At 42.4% G+C, this 8608-nt stretch overlaps 1 non-coding gene across 1 annotated transcript; it reads left to right on the top strand.

Moving 5' to 3' along the window:
- Positions 1-6882: 6882 nt before the first annotated feature.
- Positions 6883-7009, top strand: LOC136318012 (small nucleolar RNA SNORA25). Its single transcript, XR_010727988.1, has one exon. It is a non-coding gene; the product is annotated as a small nucleolar RNA SNORA25 (small nucleolar RNA).
- Positions 7010-8608: the final 1599 nt, after the last annotated feature.

Raw genomic sequence — 8608 nt, 5'->3', positions numbered from 1 at the left:
AACTGACTTGGGATTACCTAAATCAAATAGTGCCGTAACTCCTAGAGGTTTCAGGTAGAAGTGACGCATATCACTTTTCCTCCCACTGAGGAGTGATGAAGAATGTAATCCTATAATGTGATTGATTAAAAAAGAGGAAAATACAGTTTTGTTTTTTTTTACTAAAAGATAACAAGCCCTCGCCAGTTGGCTCAGTGGATAGAGTGTTGGCCTGGCCTATGGATGTCCCAGGTTTGATTCCCAGTCAGGGAACACATGAGAAGTGACCATCTGCTTCTCTCTCCCTCCCTCTCCCCCTTCTCTTCCCCTTTCCTTTTTGTGGCCAGTGGCTCAATTGGTTTGAGTGTTGACCCAGGTGCTGAGGATAGCTCAGTTGGTCTGAGCACATCAGCCTCAGGCACTAAAAATAGCTTGATTGATTTGAGCATCAGCCACAGATGGGGTTACTGGGTGGATACTGGTTGGGGCACATGTAGGAGTCTGTCTCACTATCTCCCCTCCTCTCACTTAAAAAAAGATAAACTATAGAATGAGATATATTCACAAATCATATATTTGATAAGAGTCTAGTATCCAAAATATATAATTATTCAAACTCAACAACGAAAAAGACAACCCTATTAAAAAATGAGCAAAGGACTTGAAAAGACATTTCTCCAAAAAGGATACACAAAAGGCCAATAAAAACCATGAAATGTCTAAAGTACTAAATGCCACTGAATTATTCACTTTAAAATGATACATGGATTTTTTTTTGTTACATGGATTTCACCTTAATATAAAACATTATTTATGACAAGAACCAATAACTACCATGCTTCTCTCTACAAATCTATCATGAGGGCACTGTAGAATAATTTGAAATATTTATTTAAGGCTCAAATAAATTTTAGACTACAATATGACTCTTTTAGACCTATTATAAACATAATTTTTCTCTTTCTTTGTAGTTCTCTTGCCTCATGATAACATCAGATAGCTTCCTCCACATTTACATATTTAAAATTTCTCTCCATAAAGGTCAAATTAGAAAGATGCTTTGACCAAATACCCACTTCCTGAAGATCATTAGGGTGTCCCTTATCCTTTTGTATATTCCTGAATGAGAGCCATCTGAATATTTAAGAGCCAGAGCTGGCAAAGTACTTGTTATGATCTTTCAGGAGGAACTAGCTTTTAGTAGGGGTCAAAATGAGCAGAATCCTTGACCTGGCTCAAAGTGCTTACTCTGTGTTTTTTTAATGACATATTAGCCATTCCTGAAAAGAAGCCATCAAACAGCTGAGAAATAAAGAAGGTTGGGTATGCTTGCTAAGGAAAAAACAGGCACCATTCCCATTTCAGATTGTAGACCGTTTCATGCTATTCAGACCTTAATACACTTGCCGATTAAAGGCATATTGATAGAAGTCCGATTGCCTGAAGTCACTCGGGATTGCACTTTCTGGCCAGAGATGATTTGGTAGCATGGTCAAGTCATGAAATTCAATTGTTTTTGATTTGCAAAAGAAAATGAAAGTTTTTAAAATTGTTAGAGCATGTCAAAGTAATTTGTCTAATGGTCCTCCAGTCACTGTCCTTTGTAATCTGAGTCGACACTGTTGACAGTGGTGTCTTCCATATCAGATCTACCTCAGCAAGTGAAATACAGAGAATCACTCAAGTGGTACAGCCTGTTTAACACCTGCCCTTTCATTTCTGCCCACCCTCATGCAAAGCATTATGGATGTTTAAGAGCCATGGGTCCAAAAGTATGTAGATAAAGCAATAGGTGGTAATTTCTTTTTTAACGTGGGACACTAAATGCAAGAAGCTAGGAGGGAACACCCTATTATGATCAGCCAAGGGAAGGAAGTGAAAGAGACAGAGAAAGGCAAGTCCTCAGAAATTTCTGAAATTTTGAAAATTTTGAAATGGGCTCAAGATCCTGTTTCGCTCCTTTACTAGCTGTATGATCTTGGACAGGCAATCTACTTCTTGGTGCCTCAGTTTCTTCATTTATAAAATAGAGATAATTGCCCTGGCCGGTGGTTCAGTGGATAAAGTGTCAGCCCAACATATGAATGTCCTGGGTTTGGTCCCCAGTCAGGGCACACAGGAGAAGTGGCTATCTGCTTCTGTCCCCTTCCCTCTTCCCCTTCTCCTCTCTTCCCCTCATGCAGACAATGGCTTGATTGGTTCAAGCGTGGCCCTGAGTGCTGAGAACAGCTCAGTTGATCTGACCATCAGCCCCAGATGGGGTTGCCAGGTGGATCATGGTCGGGGTGCATGCGAAAGTCTGCCTCACTATCTCCCCTCCTCCCACTTAAATAAAAGTAATATAGGTTGCTATGAAGAGTAAATGAAGTCAATTGATGTGAAATATTTTGAAACGTGATTCTCAAATTTTGGTGTGCTTCAGAGCCACCTGGAAGGGTTGCTGAAACTGCTGGCTCCCTATCCTTGAGTTTCTCATTTAGTACGTCTGGGATCAGGCTCAAGACTGTGTGTTTCTAACAAGTTCCTGGAAGATTCTGATGCTGCTGCTCTAGAAAACCACACATTGCAAACCACTGCGTTAGAATGATGCTTGGCCTATGGTAAGTTAGGAAGAACAGTTTTATAACATTACAACTACAGCGTGTTAAGCATTGGTGGTAAGCCAAGCACTTTAGAGATTCTATATGCGTTGCCTCACTGAAGCCTCACCACAACTCGGAAGGCTCTGTGACCAGGACCTGATCACAGATGAAGAACAAACACCCAATGGGGTCAGGGAACCTGGCCAAGGCTCCACTGGAAGTGGCAGATATGCACATTAATTCAGTCTGACTCCAGAGATTCCATCTCAGGAGGGCCTTGACCCCGCCCTGGGTCCTTCAGTACTATCTCCCTTGGCACCCCATGCCGGACCTTTAAAATGTGCTGGACCCTTAAAAATGTCTTTGTTTCTTCTTCCGCATTATCTTCACCTTTATCTTCTCCACCCTCTAACCCCAATCACAGAGGACCTCCACAGTGATCACAACCTATATCTAGAATGCCTGCTCTCCTCCCTAACACAAATGTTTCCTATTTTCTATTTTTCATCATCTTTCAAAACTGTTCCCTGATCATCTCTCCCCCCCTCTTCTGCCCTCTTCCTCATTTCTTCTCTTTCTCTTGCCCTGTCCTTCCAATGCAAATGACTTGCTCATACTCCCTTTCTGACAATGTAGTGGCTAAAAGCACAAGACCAGAATTGAATTCTAAACTTACCTCTGTTCCATACTAGCTGTGTGACCCTGAATACATTACTTAACCTCTCTGAGCCTCAGTTTCTTCATCTCTAAAATGGCGATAATAGTGCTAACCTCAGAACTTTTGTCAAGATCAAATGAGTTTATTTTTATAAAATACCAAACACAGTTTTGAGGCTATATTCTGCAATATAGGGGGAAAAAACACTCAAAACAGTAACTGTTATTTTTTATGCTATGTGTATAATATTGTCCATACCTAAAGTCTATACCAGGGGTCCCCAAACTTTTTACACAGGGGGCCAGTTCACTGTCCCTCAGACCATTGGAGGGCCGGACAATAAAAAAAAAAGCTATGAACAAATCCCTATGCACACTGCACATATCTTATTTTAAAGTAAAAAAAAAAAAAAAACAGGAACAAATACAATATTTAAAATAAAGAACAAGTAAATTTAAATCAACAAACTGACCAGGATTTCAATGGGAACTATGCTCCTCTCACTGACCACCAATGAAAGAGGTGCTCCTTCTGGAAGTGCGGCGGGGGCCAGATAAATGGCCTCAGGGGGCCGCATGCGGCCCACAGGCCGTAGTTTGGGGACCCCTGGTCTATACCCAGTGTGTCACCTTATCACACTGTATTATAACCATCTGTTTCCTTACCCATGTCCTCTGCTAGGCTAGGGGCTTCCTAAGGGAATCTTTGACCCTGTATTCTCTTTATAGTCAGAGGCAGATTACGGTTGAGGCCTGAAGTGCAGAAGAAAATATTGGGCCCCTTAAATTAGAAAAAAGTATAAAGTTGGGGTTTTGCAGGGCCCTTCAGAAGTCGAAGCCTAGGGCGCACACCTGGTGTGCCCGCTGTTAAATTCACCTCTGGCTACAGTCATTCTCAAAGTGTGGTCCCTGCTTGTGACCCACTGCTTGCATTTGGGGTCTGGACCATGAGCCTGGGTCCATCATGCCCTGGGATCTTATTCCTTTGGCTCCTGGCCACATGTTTGCATCTGCTCTATTTACAAGACAGCGAGCTCAGTTTTGACTAACACTTTAAATCTTGTTCTTCATGCCACCTAGAAATTACAAAAAAAAAGCAATGCATGTTAAACAACACCCAGTCCAAACCTTTGTATTTTATAGACAAGGAAATGCAGTATGGGATTCTCTAGAGACTCTGTAAAGGGGAAGTTTTATTTATTTTACTTTTTTTTTTTAATCTACACTAGGGATTGTCACAGTGTGCTCCTTGGACTAGTGCCATCAGCATCACTTGGGAATTTATTAGGTTAGAAACCCCGGGAGAGGGGCCCAGCAATCTGCATTTTCTAAGGCCTGTGCTAAACTTTGAGAACCACTGTTCTCTCTTGTTTAGCGTCAGAAATGTGTGATTTTCTAAGGGCCCATTCTCTATTCCCTTTCCTTTTTTTCACAAGGCATTTTGTTTCTGATACTTTCTTAGGATCATACTGTAGCCACACCACAGTGACAGTCATTGCCGGACTTGGACTTTATATCAAGGTTATGAGGAGAAGAAGATATGAATCTCAATATCATATGTAATATTATTAAACTCCTCAAGTGTCAAGCAAGCTGAAATGTTCTAAGGCTATGCCATTCCTCTGAGGAAAATATCATTTTTAACATCCTTATTCCAATTAATAAAGCATCAAAAGACTTAAGGAAAACAAGCCTCTTTCTCAGACAACAGCAGCAAAAAAACCACCCTTCTTATGCAAAGCTAAGACAATTTCCCATTGATTTCAAGATATCTCTTAATCACATATTTGACTCCTCTATTGAATTGGACTGCCTGTTTATGAAAAACACACACTCACCGACAACTGCAGAGAATGTTAACTCCTTGAGAGGGTTCCAGAGGCAAATCCTTGGTGAAAAAACAAAAGTGGCAACTTGAACAAAATACTGTGGAATTCATTCCCACACTGCTGTGTGCTCAGGACTCTCTATAGCTCCTCAAAACCATTAAAACAGGCTTTGTTGGCATATGATCTAAGCATGAGTTGGGGTGAGTGAGGCTTCTGCATTCCGCTTTTTGGGGTATTTCAGAGAACCTTGAATGGGGACTTAAGGCATCTGGTTCCAAGCCCAGACCCTGTTGTGAACTAGCTCTGTGACCTTGACCAAGCCACTCCCCTTTTCTTTACCACAGTGCTTTGTCTATAAAATACAGAAGTTTGGACTTGGCAATTTAAAACTTTGCTTTTTAGAAGTTTCCAGGTGGCCTGAAGGTCAAGACTTAGAGTTAAAGTAACAGTCAAAACTGAGCTCACCTTCTTGTAAACGGAACTACAGGCAGACCTCAGAGATGGTGCAGGTTTGGTTTGAGACCACATAATAAAGCAAGCATCACAATAAAGCGCATTGTGATCCTTTTGTGGTGGAGGGTCTTGCCTTCAGTGTGTAAAGCACACCTGTGAAGCACAATCAAGCAGACTGCAATAAAGCCAGGTGTGCCTGTATGGGAACATGACTTGAAAAAAGTCTTGCTTAAAGCTCTGTGGAAGCCACGGGAGATGAGCACAGACATTCTAAGAGTGAAGGCAGAGGCGCATTCTCAATGAGCAAAGCTTCCTTCTCAAAGGCAGGTGGGATACTCCCTAAGTCTAGGGCCTCTTCCATTCACCACCTAAGGACCATCGGACTCATGCTATTTAATTTTTAAACTTCTTCTAGTGGTGGGATTCAGCTGGTTCGCACCGGTCCGGCAGAACCAATACCTAATTTTTTGTTGAGTTTGGCAAACTGGTTGTTAAAATGGCACTAGTCGTCACGGTTCTCTCTAGGGGGGGAGGGCAACATGGCCAGCCACCCAAGGTGGAAATCAGAGATTGACATTCCTTACTCTTTTTTAATGTTCCTCTGCACAACAGCGTACTCTAAGCCCCCGTAGTGATGTTCATTCTGTCCATTGGTGAACAAAAAAAATTGTAAGTAAGGATGCAATCAAGAAGCAACCTGGAAATATCTTAAATAACAGTTTTATTGTTTTTGTCAGGTATTATTTGATATTTTTTCATTAATATTTTAAAACTTTTTATAACATAATCTAGTTTTGTGTACCTCTTTCATTGTTCTTATTTAAGCATTCAGTATTAAATGCATGAAATAATAAACTACCTTTTGGTACATCATTTTTTTTATACTTAAAATGGTCATTAGGGCAGGGAACCTGTTGTTAAATTATGTGAATCCCACCACTGATCTCTTTCAAAAAACTCTGATAAATTCCAGATGTCCAACATTCTCTTTCCAGTTATTGTGACTGTGTCACCCGAGTTTCTGAAAGGAGACACCCTGGGGGCCATCTGGAGTTATTTGGGACTTCCTAAGAAGGTTCTAAGCTTGGCCTAGGAACTCTCCCTTCCCTCTTCCAGTTATTCTGCCTTAGAGCCTGCCTCCATCTTAGAGGCCTATCCGGCCTGGGGAATCACCAGTGTATGTCACTGAAGCAGGTGACAGAATGACACACTCTTTTTTCGTTTTCTTTGGTGAACTACCAAACCTTCTTTAGATCCTCTCTGCTATCTAACAGTAATCCAGAGAATACCTTTGAGTCTAGAAAACTTTTATTTTATTTTGTTTGCATTTTTAAATTGAATTTATCGGGAAACTTTTGAGTCATGGACTATTTAAAGTGAATAGGTCATTTCAAAGAAAGCTTATGGGACCCAATCCAGGAGCTCTTAACGCTGTGACCTAAGATTGACGTTCTCCATAGGATGTAATAGACACTCAGTAGTGCTATGTTTCCTTGAGGAGAATACATTTAGAAAAAAAGAAAAGAAAAAAAAAAGGAAAAAAAATAAAGTGAAGCCTTATTTTTTTAAGGTATTAATTTGCTTTACTTGTAACATCCATTCTGAATATGTTTTTTTGTTTTTTTTTTTTTTTTTTTTTCCAGAAAGAGTGACCCAAGATAGCTGGTTTACTCCGAAGAAAGGAAGGAGTTCCATATTCGCCCCTTCTCCATGAGACTTAGCATTTGACAACATTGTGTGGATATTACTGATAAAACTATGCTAGAGACTCGTCAAAAATTCCAATTTGCTGCCCATGGTGAAGTTAATTGACTCGTTGTGTAGAATTTTCTATTGCTACCTTCCCTTCTAAGTGTTTGAGTACACAGTTAGAAGTTTGATACTTCCCGATTTCGTGGCCCTGATGTTGGACCCTTACCCTTCCTTGTTTTACTGTTGGTTTTCATATTTAAATTCCAATGCTTTTTTTTTCTCTTTTAAGCTGGTAAATACTAAAAGAGCTTCAAGACAAACTGGCATCTGAGTGCCCCGGGATCTGGCAGTTAGACAAACAAACACAGTCTAAGCAGATGCTTGAACAGCCAGGGGAGGCCTTAGGCAGCGCGGAGTTCTCCGACTCCAGGAGACGCTGGCAGGGCCCGGAGACCGTCGTTTCCTTGCTTGTAAGCAGCCTAATCCCCCAATGTTATGCCTCCAGCTTGGGGGCTGCGAGGGGGGGCTGCATTCAGGCCTCAGAGCGGGTTCTTGCAGCTTTGCCTCCCTTCTTCCAAAGCCCTGCCTGAATGCCCCGTCCCCAGGAACCTATGCCAACCAAACCAAACGGGGAAGCCCGGAGCCAAAGCAACAGACGTGAAATCCCACAAGATCGAAAAAGGCTTCTGTGAATTTTCAAATCAGAGTTAACATTTGCAGAGCATTTCTCGGGCGCCAGCCACCTCGCCAAGTGCTTTCCATGGACTGTCTGATTCAATCCCCACAGCAGCCCCGGCGGTAGATGCGATTATTTTCTCCCAGGCTCTCGAGCGGAGGGAAGTTAAGGGACTAGCTCAAGGTCTCAGAAGTAATAAGGGACGGAGTTAGAATTTGGAGACAAAGAGTCACATCCTAGAGTCCGTGTTCCTAAACCCTGCAGGACACTGTCTGTGTGGGGGGCCTAGGCGATGCGGCGGAGAGAGCCACCTGCGCGGGACCATGAATGCTCAGGCTGTCTGCGCATGCTCCGCAGCGCCTGTGTGTCTGTGCAGGGCACCCGAGGCTGTGGCCCTGCGGCCCTTTGCCCAAATAGTCATCTCACTGTCCCTAGAACGTGACAGTGCTGGATGCATGACCATGCTGGGAAAGGTAGTTCTGCCAGGCACAACTCAGCAGATAAAAACCATTGCAATCGAAAATGGGCAGGATAGGACAGCAGGTGGCAAGCAATAAGGAAGGACACAGCAAAGGCCTGGCTAATTTCAGGGAAGCCTGAGGGTCCATGGGAGGCAGAGGATAAGCAGCTTCTGTACATCGTTTGCCAAAAGCACCTAGTGAAAGTCTCATTTTTACAACATCCAGCCAAGACACCAATGAGCAGGTGAATAAGTGGTTGCTAGCAGATGCACAAAGCCC

The sequence above is a fragment of the Saccopteryx bilineata genome, chromosome X, assembly GCF_036850765.1.
Source record: "Saccopteryx bilineata isolate mSacBil1 chromosome X, mSacBil1_pri_phased_curated, whole genome shotgun sequence".
NCBI lineage: Eukaryota > Metazoa > Chordata > Mammalia > Chiroptera > Emballonuridae > Saccopteryx > Saccopteryx bilineata.
Note: the sequence above shows the minus strand (reverse complement) of the source record. Positions and strands in the feature narration are given on the sequence as shown.